Source organism: Cupressus sempervirens, chromosome 5 (genome assembly GCF_028749045.1).
Source record: "Cupressus sempervirens isolate cs-2001-9-10 chromosome 5, ASM2874904v1, whole genome shotgun sequence".
In the NCBI taxonomy this organism is placed as follows: Eukaryota; Viridiplantae; Streptophyta; class Pinopsida; order Cupressales; family Cupressaceae; genus Cupressus; species Cupressus sempervirens.
Window position 1 is genome coordinate 668,887,630 of NC_143122.1, and position 12,881 is coordinate 668,900,510.

Here is a 12,881-nt window from a genome sequence, read left to right on the forward strand (position 1 = left end):
GCACTAGTTCAACCCGAATCTCTGAGGAGCCCCCTGTAGGCCAAATTTGTAGATCCTTCCAACTAGCCACCTCCATCAATCCACACCTCTGAACAGTCTTGAAGTGAGCTACAGAGGCAAAAGGTGGGAAAAACTAGAGAGAATAGGAAGGTGGCCATCCCAAGAGTCCTACTAGAATAACACACTTGACCCCTCATTACAAATCCAGAAAAGGCCATCCTTGATAAGAGGAGCACCCCTTTTAAGGGTATCCCAAATAAAGGACCCCTTACCATCAAGCTCAAGTCTAGGAATATCCTAGACCTCCACTCCTAAGAAATACTTATGGGTTAGAATCTTGGCCCAATCCCGATCTTGATTCTTACACCATCTCCAGTATAAATTTGCAGCAAGAGCTTTGACACCAAGAGCCATACATTTAAGGCCTAGACCCCTAGAAAACTTAGGCAAACAAACCGTGTCCTAGTTGACTAAGCTCCATTTAGAGGATTGGAGATTGCCTGACCAAAGGAATTGTCATGACAAAGCATCAAAATCTTTCAAAACTCCTACGAGAGGTGTTTGCACTAAACACCTATAAATGGGAAGAGCCTGAATCATAGTCTTGAGTAGGGTAACCCTCCCAGCAGATGAGAGCCACCTATGAGTCCAGTGACTCACTTTGCTAATAATATCAATCAAGAATTTCAAACCTCGAAACATTATCATTTAAGAGTAATATAAATAAGTTATTAGGTACCCTTTAATTGAATTCTCTAATAATACCCCCCAAAATATAATAAAATCTTAGAATAACAAATTAACTCTAACGATAACCAAACTCTCAACTTTAAAGTTATCTTATACTTATATGCAAATTAATCTAGGTCTGGATGTGTTACAGATTATCTAGGTCCATGATGTGTGATGTATGTTTAATTACATGTGTATAATTTTTAATGTTAAAAATAAAAAATATGTACAACAGGAAATTGAGCTCTTCATACATTTTTACAGATATGGCTTCACACGATATGCTTGATGCGGCTTCTGGTGCGACACTTGATGTAGTTCCTATTGTGGCTCCTACTATGGCATAGGTTGATGCGGTTCCTGTTGCAGCACCTGATGCAGTTCCCGATATGGCTCCTCGTACAGCTCGTGGTGGGGTTCATGCTACAGCTTCTAGTGGGGCTCCTCGTGTACCTCAACATAGGGCTCATCGTGTAGCTCATGTTCCAGCTCCTGGTGCAGCTCATGTTCTAGGTCAGGTTGCACCTACAGCTCTTGCTAGAGATCCTGCTGCACCACCTCCATGCATCGATATCAATGCATTATTTGCATTTTCAGAGCATGAGGTTGCTAGACTACAGCAGCCTATATTGACCTCTGATGATGGTCTTTATAGAGACATATGTACTACGATATGTAGGAGTTTACAAGATTTGACAACTAGGTTTAGAGGTCACCATTCATTTACTCCTGCCATATTAGCTTCCATATCTAGGGAGCTTAGGGCTAAGGTTTCAGGAGATGCATCATTCGATGACGTCAAGAGGGTAGCCCCCAAAGACGTCATCCAAAGAGAGCTATTTCCAGCTTATGAGGGGACACAGGGTAGGGTGAGAGGCTACAGAGTCACACGATGCAAAGACCCTATTATTGCTAGCATGATCTATCCACAATTTTTAGCTGCATATGGTCGTTATCCTAATAACGACCAAATACCCCTTTATTTTGCACAATAGTTGTACGTTGTGTTCCATATAGGGCTCAACGTCAACTACTTGGATATTCTTGATTATTATGGATAGGGGCATGGTTGGATCGCAGATCATGACCAGTACCGCAGTGTAGATCATCTGCCACCTGCAGATCTTAGACAGTTTGTTGGATCGAGGATGCCTCCTGTGATTCCTACACATGCGCCTATTGCAGATAGAGTCGTCATTGCTTCCTAGAGGGAAGAAATTGACACTATTGGGCACATTGCATCTGCAGTAGCTAGTATCACATCAGATTCTATTGGTCGTTATCTTCATAGTCAACGTCCTCATCCACTTGGTCGACCATCTTCACAGGCATCTAGTAGCACTTCAGGTGCCTCCTCTGATGATGCATATAGAGCTGTTGGGCTACCACTGCCAAGTGATATTCATGGTCTTTCAAGACAGCAGACACATATGGATATGGCACTTTATTTTTTGGAGGATATGTTACACTTTATTAGCTATATTTCTGGTACACAGAGGATTCTAGTACATACGGTGATGGATGTTGTTAGACAACATTAGAGCCCCGACACAGTTCCATAGACACAAGCCACCACACTAGTGACAGATGATACACCTATGCGTAGCTCACAACATTTGGCACCAGACTCACGACACTCTACAGATGACTCGAGCATACGAGTTGGAGATGTCCATATCATAGTTGAGGGCCTTGATGATTTTGGTGAGCAGTTGTGAGGCCTATCTAAGATTGATACTAGTTCGACCCTAGGTCTTTCATCATACATGGACCTGTTATTCGGACCTAGTAGCACTAATTCTACACCAGATGTACACAGCCAGTTACACAATCCACTTCACTCAGATTTACTAACAGTTGGACATGGAGTTTCAGGCTCAGGTGCATCAGTAGATGATATGATTGGAGTCTGCTGATCATCCTCTACCTCTAGAGACCCAGGTACATATATAATTTATTTTTAATTTTAAATATATATGAAATTAAAAAATATGTTCATTTATTGAAAAATTTAGTTCAGATATATATGTAGATATTTAATTTAATCTTTAACTCATAATAAATCATGTAGGCATAGGTCGTTGAGCACATGGTTACACATATTGTTGGTTCAGGGCATCATATACATGAGAGAGATGATTCTATTGAGGCACCTGGTAGTGCTTAGGTACTTGAGTTTTAAATAGTTTGTTTAAAGTTATTTAAATATTTTGAAAACTATATATATATATATATATATATATATATATATATATGCAAATTTGTATTTAATTTGAATGTATATGTACATGATGCACGTATGTATATATATGTTTTAAAGATAGAACTCTAACACATGTATGTATATATGTATATATATTTGCAAGGCTTGGTTGATGTGCCTCAGCGAGAGGATGTACAAGAGACTTGATCAGAGGGTCGTTCTATTCGTATGCATCTTGAGGGGTCCTTCTAGTAGTAGATCAGATTTATATATTTTTTGATGCATATATATTAGAGGTCCAGTTTACATGTACACATGTGTATTTCAATTCCGTGATGACATCCATGTACTTTCACTATTTATTTGATTATTGAGTATTTCAGTGTTAGATACCATCACATGTACGTATATATGAATTTTTATATTTTGTTACATACATATATTTATTCAAGATTTACAGTTTGCATTTCAAATACATAGAGATATATTAGATCTATAGATGTTTATTCTTGAGACATGTATATGTGTACAAGTTTATAAATGAATTTAAATTATTAAATTCATCCATAGTACAATTAATTTAAATTATTAAATTATATAATTTTTTAATAAAGTAAATTTGATAATTAAGAACTTATGATCGTACAATTAAAAACACATTTAATTCAAGATGAAATTCAATAGTTTGAAAAAAAGTTGATATTTAAGAATTGTAACATAGATAATGAAATTGTGTAAGTTTGAAATTGTAACATAGATAATGAAAGTGTTGAAGTATAAAAAAATACATAGAGGGTATGCAAGACAAGCAAGCAATGTTTGAAGTATGTGATGCAATCCCTAATTTGTGTCCCAAGGAACTAATTGGTTTTGGAGTTCCTGGGAAACCTATTGGCCAACGTTCAAAGGAAATCAATGTGTTCATGCAAGGGCCACCTTTCTTCTACTATGAGAATGATGCTTTTGCATCAAAGGATATTTGCAAGACAATATCTGAACAATTTAATAGTATTGAACCAGAGTTGGTGGACTCAATGTTCTTTTCAGCTTCCAAAAGAGCAAGAGGGTATGTGCATAACCTTCCAATAGAAGAGCGATTTCAAGTAGAACCTCTCCCCCCATGACTATTCAGGAAGCACTTTCACAAATAAAAAAGTATTGGCCTTCATGGGATCAGACGACAAAAAAAAAATCCATAGACTCAAGACGATGTGGCACTATCCTTATTGATCATCTGAGAGTTATGATTCAGAATGCACGAGGGCAACTGCAAGATAGTGCACAGAAATATATACTTCAAAAGTGTGAAGAGTGGAATTTGGTATGGGTGGGGCCAGGTGACCTCGTCCCTCTAGAGCTCCATGAGATAGAGCTTATATTAAAATTTGATAGAGATCACACTCGTAGAACTTCTTGTCTGAATGACTGCTTGTGTTGTTTGGGTAATTCATTCCAAATAGATATAGTTGCATATCATTTATTAGTCTTGAAAGCATTATATCCTAATGGCATCAGAGTACTTTCTCTATTTTCTGGTATTGGTGGAGCAGAAGTTGCTCTTTATCGATTTGGAATACATTTAAGTTGTGTTGTATCTGTTTTAAATTATGAGTTTCCTCGCATTGTGATGGAAGTGAGAGAAATAATGCACTCAAAAGCCTCAGCTAGTAATTTTTCCTGATCAATGTGTAGGCTCATTTTTTTTGTAAATAACTCAACGTTAATAGACAACCTGAAAAATAGAAAATGATTTTAACCAGAACAGAATGTTCTCTACTGATTTTAAATTGTCAAATCAAAGGATTACATACCCTAACTAAGAATAGTAATTTTTTTCGTTTTCAAATTAATTTTATAAAGGTCTACAATCATAAAATACTCTTTTCTTTAACGAGAGTTCAATTTTTAGTTGTGAAACAAATTTTTTTGAACCGACTCTAAAGTGGTTTGTCGTGGAAGCTTATCGTAATAATAATGTTTCTGATCTTCTTTAATGGATGGTTTTTAATTATAACTTTTGGAGAACCTCCATGGGCTTAGAAAGTATGTGTTTTATTTTACAATGATACAAAATCACCATATTTATTGTTTGCAACTACTTGAATTTCCTTGGAACTTTTTAAGGTGGAGTATATTAAATTCATCCATGGTACAATTAATTTAAATTATTAAATTATATAATTTTTTAATAAATTAATGAAAATTAAGAACTTATGAGCGTACAATTAATCTAAACACATTTAATTCAAGATAAAATTCAATAGTTTGAAAAGAAGTTGATATTTAAGAATTGTAACATAGATAATGAAATTATGTAAGTTTGAACTAACTTCTAGCCTATTTATATCGAGTTGTTAAATTATTAAATTCATCCATATTAAAATTAATATTATAGTTTTAAAATAAACTAATGATAACTGAAACTCAGATATTCAAATTAAAAACACAATTTCACCAAAGTTGATATTCACAATTTCACCATAGTACAATTGAAAACACATTTCACCAAAGTTGATATTCAGATTATTATAAAATAAATCTCAAAGGTCTAATCAACCATGATGTACACTTATAACATCCAATATTTTTTCATGATCTTCATTGTCTAGTCTCCACTTGCGACGTACACGCTTAAGTTTGACTGGATGTAGACAAAGCCCTGTAGCAATGACCAGGTGGCTATATTGTAAAACTTTGTTGTCAGGTTGATAATCAACAAAGTGTATTCCATGTTGGACTATTTTCTCTTGCTTCAAATATGTTCCCTTTATCACAATAGAACCTGTACCACAAATTTAAGTGTTTTAAAATTTGACAGATATGAAGTTACCTAAATTTATTTATTTATTTAAATATATATGTGCATGTACATGTATATGTATAATTTACCTATGGGGAACAAAATTCCATCACTTTCTTCAGGGTCATATAACTTTGTCCTCTCTGTAGTACATCGCAATAAATAATAACTGACACATTCATGATTTCCAGGCTCAGCAATCACTACAAAGACATCTCCTGCATAACAAGTATACATGAATGCATGTGTACAATATATATAAGATAGTTGAAATCGATAATTAAATAAAAAGTTGAGATTAATTTTTATGATACTCACCCACTTTTACCAATCCAGAGATATGATTATAATCATCAAAAATCAATGGAATATCATGAAAATTTTCATCTTCTTTATCAAATGTATCGGTAACATCAAGTGGTACCGAAATCCATGCACCTGTATATCCATGTGTCTGATTGATGCATTCTTCATAGTTTTCATCAATGCAACTGTCACAAAAACATGAGTATTCTCTTGTCTTCAATGTCCAATTGCAATTATCTGTACTCATGACTGAATGTAAGGAACGTGTCTTTTCTATCCTCTTGCAACCATGCATGTTTTTTCTATTGACACCTGAAAGTTCTTTAAATTGAAAATATAGAAAAATTAAATTTAAAGTTCAACGAATTCAAAAATAAAACTTAACAATAAAATTTTATAATTTAATTGTGCATAAAAGTTAAATAGACGTACACATCCATACCTCTTATCTCCCAGAAGACTCTATATGGTATCTGTCAACTCATTGTTGATGATGTCCCAACCTCATCTAATGCAAAATGAGTCTTACACCATTCAACAACATCATGTGCATCATTTACATGAACTCCCTGATAATTCATTTGATACTTTCACAAAGCACGTTTGATGCAAGCTCCAACACCATCATGTTCACCTTTTCCATGGCCACTCTCAAAGAAATTCCATATGTGTTTTATATTCTCATTGCGATGATATCTACACAATGCATAAAATGGTCTAGATGATTTAAACTGCATGGCACATCCATCAGACCAAACATAATGTTTATCAACATTTATGTTTCTTTCTTTCAAATAAGAAAAGAACGTATTGAAGCACTGTTCTACATAGTGAATGTCATGTTCTTTATCATCACTTATATAAAAATGATATTCCTTTATAATTACTCGTGCTTGAATTGTACTCTAAACACCATCCAAATCTAACTGTGCATCTCTATAAAAAACATGTACCATAATAGTGACCTACTTATTAAAGTAATAATCTGATTGAATTGCTTTCTGATGAACAAATGAATAGTTTTCTGCAAAATCAACAACTAATACAATTGTTCCAAGTGGAAAATTATCTCTCAAAGTTTGAAACTATTGTGCTTGCCACTTTGCAAAAAATGCATGACAAATATAAGGTTGAATCAATTTCTTAAATCTGTCCATAAATGTTAGAATAGGCAACTCCTCTTCAACATATTCCAACCTTTTTGTTTCTTTCCCCAACTTTGTTTCATTCTTGACATACTTGTAACTTTTGCAATTCAATATTTTTGTTACATCAATATTTTTAGTTTTCAAAGGAAATAGAGCCAATTCACCACATGTTTCACATAATCCTTTGATGCAATTTATTTGACCAGCTGAATCATCTATGTTGTCACACAAAATGGATGATATAAACTCACTTCTCCTACTAGGAGGAGCAGCATGAAAACCATATGTTTCTTCTACAAACTTTTGAAATACCTGATAGTGGAGATCAAACTCAATATGATGACGACAACAACATGTTTCAAACACTTTGTTTGACCTCACAAAGTATGGCTTCAATTTTTCAAACAATGTTTGCCCAACTTTTACATTATGATGTTGACTACAAAATGACACATATAACTCATGTTGTGTTGTGTCCAGCCAATGTTTTGTATGATGTTCATATTGACCAGGTGCAATCCTATGCTTGATAACATCTCTACTATTTGATGAAGGATGAGTGTTATCAATTCAAAATGATATGATTAATTTTTTTAATAACTCTTCAATCCTATCAGAACGAGGTGCTCTACACATGATTGTCCAATTGCCCTCCATAGTACTGTCATCCACAATTAATCTTCTCTTAACATATTCTCTCATTCTTTTCCTACTAAAACCCATTTCAGATGAAATTGAAGATATTTGTCTATTTTGGGTCATATTCTTACTTACAACAGACATCAACATCACTTTTCTTGTTGCAGACTTATCTTTAGTTCGAGACTGTTTTCCTATGTTTCTCAAACCTTGTTTAACATTTTCAATCAAATTAGTTTGCATGTTAGAAAATATTCTCTTCTTTGATGTTGTGTTTACACCTAACAATTTCAATGCCTCTTGCAACTTTTTTTGTGTAAGAAAAAGTGAAAGCAACTGAGCTTGTTCAAGTGTTTCAGTATTATCAAATTGAGTCATAATTTCTCTTATCTTCTTCTTCATTGACCTTCTCTTAGACAAACTTAATGGTTGAACACTAGCTACAAGTTTTCTCAATTTATCTACATCCATTTTAAGTAAATGATCTAAATTCTTATAAGAAATACCATACTTTACATATTGGACAATATTTAAGAGTTCATCCATACCAGTTCCTACACCTGATCTCGACCCTTCTCTGATTTTTGTTACTAGAATTTCTACAGGGACCGATCTTGAGCCTTCTCCAACATCCATTATTTAAGATTCAATAGGGAAAGATTCTTACCCTTCTCTGACTTCTGTTATTTGAACCTCTGTAGGGACTGATCTTGAACCTTCTTCAACATTCATTGTTTGAGATTTCATAGGGAGTGTTCCTGACCTCTCTCCCATAGGCACTACTTCTACTTTTGTTGAGCCTTCTTTAACATTTCCTTCACCTTGTTTAATTTGATGATAACGTGTCGCAATCTTCTGAATATTTCTTTGTTCTACTTCATCAGATCTTTTCCTTGCATATTTGTTTTGCCTTCCTCTCTTGTTTCCCATTATAAAATCAAAAAAAAAAAAATTTATCCCTTGCCTCAAGATAAATTTCACGCAATAACTAGATAAAAAAATCACCGTACAAATTTGTCTGTCGTTGTCAGTACTTTTAAATTATTTGATAGAAATCAATAGAATGTAGTCGTCTGCAACAAGGCATAAATATTCTTCATTATATGACTAAAATCTGTGAGTTGCATTCTTTACAAGTAGCAAAGCACCAAATCCTTCTTAAGCCATCATTGAATCACAAACAAATAACATGGTATGAATACTAGAATGTTTGTCCTAAAAAATAAATTTTTCTTTCTTATAAAATATATAATTGTTTTGTCTCTTTAATTTTTTCATTCTTATTGTAGGACTAGAAAAGTGGGTTAAATGCATAACATACTATGAGAAATCACAAAACTCAATCAACATACATTAGCACCCACTAGTCTACCATGAAAGCAAAACTAATCAAAAGAAGCAAACACAAGGTTAGAAACCCCCTCTTTCTTTTGTAGCTCCCATGTCCTTCTTTCTTCTGCAAATGATGTAGCTCCAAAGTTTCTTAAAATGCAAATTTTGAGTGTTTTGAGTGATTTAGAGTGTTTCCTAAGGTCTTGGGATGCAATGCAAGGTGTGAAAGTGTAGATTAGGGTTTTGGAACCTAGAATGAAACACCTAATTACCAAGTGCACCCTAAAACTACCAAGTGTGCCCTAAAACTACCAACTGCGCCCATGAAGTGTGTAGTTGGTAAAACAGGGTTGCAGTAGATAAAAGAGGTCAAAACTTGATAATTAAGATGTGGGTATGTAAGATATGAGTGTTTTTGATATTTTTAAGTGTTTAGGGATGTTATGCAATGTGAGGAAATGTTAAATGACCTAGGGTTTTGATATGAAAAGTACAAATGTCCTAGGGATGTTATGCAAGTGCAAATGCAAGGTGTCATTTTGAAGGTATGCAAGATGAAGATTATGATGTGCAAAATGAAGGTTAGGGTTATGTTTTGGACTTGGTAAGGATGTTAAAGGTAGGTGTACGCAAAATGGACTATGCAAGGGATGGTTTCCTATGGTTGATAATGACATTTAGGCTATGCAAAATGAGGCTAGGTGATCAAGAAGACAAGTTGGTTGATGGACAATTTGATAGGGTTTGATAGTGAAAATGATGCTAGGGTTTGAAAAATGCAATATGAGGGGGATATACCACTAGGGTAAGTCAAAAATGACATTTAGGAATATGATTATGCTAATGATAGCTCAGTATACATAAGGTTTTTTGAACTTAGGTGAAATCTTTACAAGGTATTAACCTAAGAGTTTAACGTTATGACAATAGACTTTGGATCTTGACCAAAAAAATGACAAAAAAAGATAAGATCAAAATGACAAAGCCAAATCTACCTTGACATAGGTAGCAGTTGGGAAGCTGGGCTGAAACTAAGGTAATTCTAAGATTTATGCTTTCCATATTTTTTGTTGAAAAATGGGTCAAACTTTACTAGTGTCTCTATAGAGAGATCTGTAAAGGCCCAAATGTTGAAACCTTAGCCTTAAGCTTTTGAGTCACTATGGAGGTACACCAAAAAATTAACATAATTCAACTTACAATTTAGGAGATCTAGGTACCCGAAGTTAGCCTAAGTGACTACTAGGTCTCTTTCCCAAATTGGTGTCATTGTTGGTGAATGCATTGATAGGCTCCACGAAAGGACTGAGATTGTTTTGGCCTAGTCATTTGCATTGTTTTTTATTTCAATAAAAATAGCTTTTCACATTTCTAACAAAATAAAAGTTTATTGTTTAAATGCATTATTCATCTTCTTCTATTTTAAAATATATTATTTAATATATATTTAACCAAAAAAAAGGTATCTATGTAAATATGTATATGTATCATATTACTATTTAATATAATTATACCTAATCTATTTAATCTATTATTAATTTTTACTTGAAAATAATAAATAAAATATATTACTCTTAAAATACATCTAAAATAAAACATGTCTGATAATATATTTTTTCTTATTCAAACATAAATATTTTCTTATTATGTTGATATTCACTCAAAAGGAGATTTAAATTTGAAATATTAGTAATATAACAATGTTGTAAAAGCTTCAAAAATAATTGAAATCCTTAAATATAAATTTATTAAATTAAATAGGTTGCATTAATTATTATGTTTATAATAATTTAATGAAAAAATAATTTACAATTAAAATGTATACTTATTAATTATATTATAATGAATGTAAATATTTACAATAGTTATATATAGAACACTACTCCAGATGATAATTAAAAGATAATATAGATAAAAAAAAAAAAAAAATGAGAGAGAGAGAGAGAGAGAGAGAGAGAGAGAGAGAGAGAGAGAGAGAGAGAGAGAGAGAGAGAGAGAGAGATGTGGTTTGGTAGGGTGGGGGGTCAAAAGGAGATAGAAAGAGAGAATATGCAAAGGGAAGAGAAAGAGAGAGTAAGGGATTGAGAAGAAGAGGGATATGGAGATGAAAGGAAGAGATAAACAAAGATAGTGAGAATGAAATATATAACTAAGAGAGGGTAGAGAGGGAGATATAGGGATAGAGATGGATAAATGGAGAGATGAAGAAGAAATATGGATATAGAGGAGAGGTGTATGTGGAGAAGAAAAGGGATAGGTGATGAGAGAAGTGAAAGGGGTAGATGGAGATGGAAGGATGAATATAAAAATGAGACACAAGTAAATAGTGTTTGTGTGTGTGTGGGAGAGGGAGAGAGCAGTGAGGGAGAGACACATTCAAGGAGATAATTCGAAATGAATGGTCAAAATGATGTGTAGGACATCCGAAATGATGGTTAAAGTAGTCAAGATGAGGGTTGGGTATGCAAAGATGCAAGATGGAAGATGAAAAGTGATAATTTTTGAGGTGAAATGCAAAGGATGCAAACTTAAATGCTAATGATTGCAATGTGAATATGAGGGATACTAAAAAGGTGCCATATGAAGTCTATATGATGCAAGTATGAGGCTCAAACTATAAATAATGCAAGTGGATGCTATGCAAGAGTGAAATCTATGTTTTGCCAAGTATGTTTAGGAGCACAAGTTGCCATGTTTTCCAAGGTTTGAATGTATTGAACCAAAGTTTGTGATGTTTTGACAATGTTTGATATTTTGACAAGGTTTTGCAAGTTTTCAAGGTGTAAATTTGAATGTTGGCTTTTATCTTGATTATGTTTTACACACACGCAAGACACATTAAGACAAGAATAGCTGTTGTTAAAAGTGAATAGTCACACCACAACCTAGGCTTTAAGACTGTATCCATTGAATTCCTACTTGAACCAAAGTTCAGCCATGCTTATCTAGAGCAGACAACTTAGGACCTTGGCACCACAGGCTCCCCCTTACAGCACACTCACTTCTCGGGGCTACCAAGATCCGCTTCCCAAGGCTCATGACTTCCCAAGGGACTATTGTCTCTACTAAGGACCGCGAGAATGTAGGATTTCTTCACGGGCATGGGTGACCCCTTGAGCCAGTGGATAGAAAGGATTTTGGCCACTAAAACATGGTTTTTATTAAGGGCATTCCATTCAGCAAGCGAGTGATAAACTTCCTCAGAAGGTCTCCCAGCCCTAAGAACCAGGGTTTGATGCACCACAAGGGTACTGAAGGAGAGCTATCACTCAGCAATACCGCCGACACGGCTTTCACCGTAATCGAGTTTTATATAGCGGCTGGAACGTTGACCTGGCTTTTGAACCATTACCGCTTTGAGGTCATCCCCTAGCATACCCAATATCGAGTATCTTGGTCTAAGGCAGGCCTCCTATAGAAGTTACATGGATTTCTCTTACACCCAAGATCCACGAATAGCGAGGGGAGAGGATACGTCCAATGTAACTCCTAGGGATTTAAACACTGTAAACACACCAAGGAAAAAATAAAAAGTTCATTTTAAGCACCAAATGAAGTGTTATTTAATCTAATAAATCCATACACATGGTTTTGACAAATACACAATGGTCTTCGATAATGTCCTACAAAGCAAACATTAGTAGTTTACAGTTATGATCATGTCTTCATCCCACAATTGCCACATGCTGCAAGGAGACCATTAGTAACACAAAATCATCTA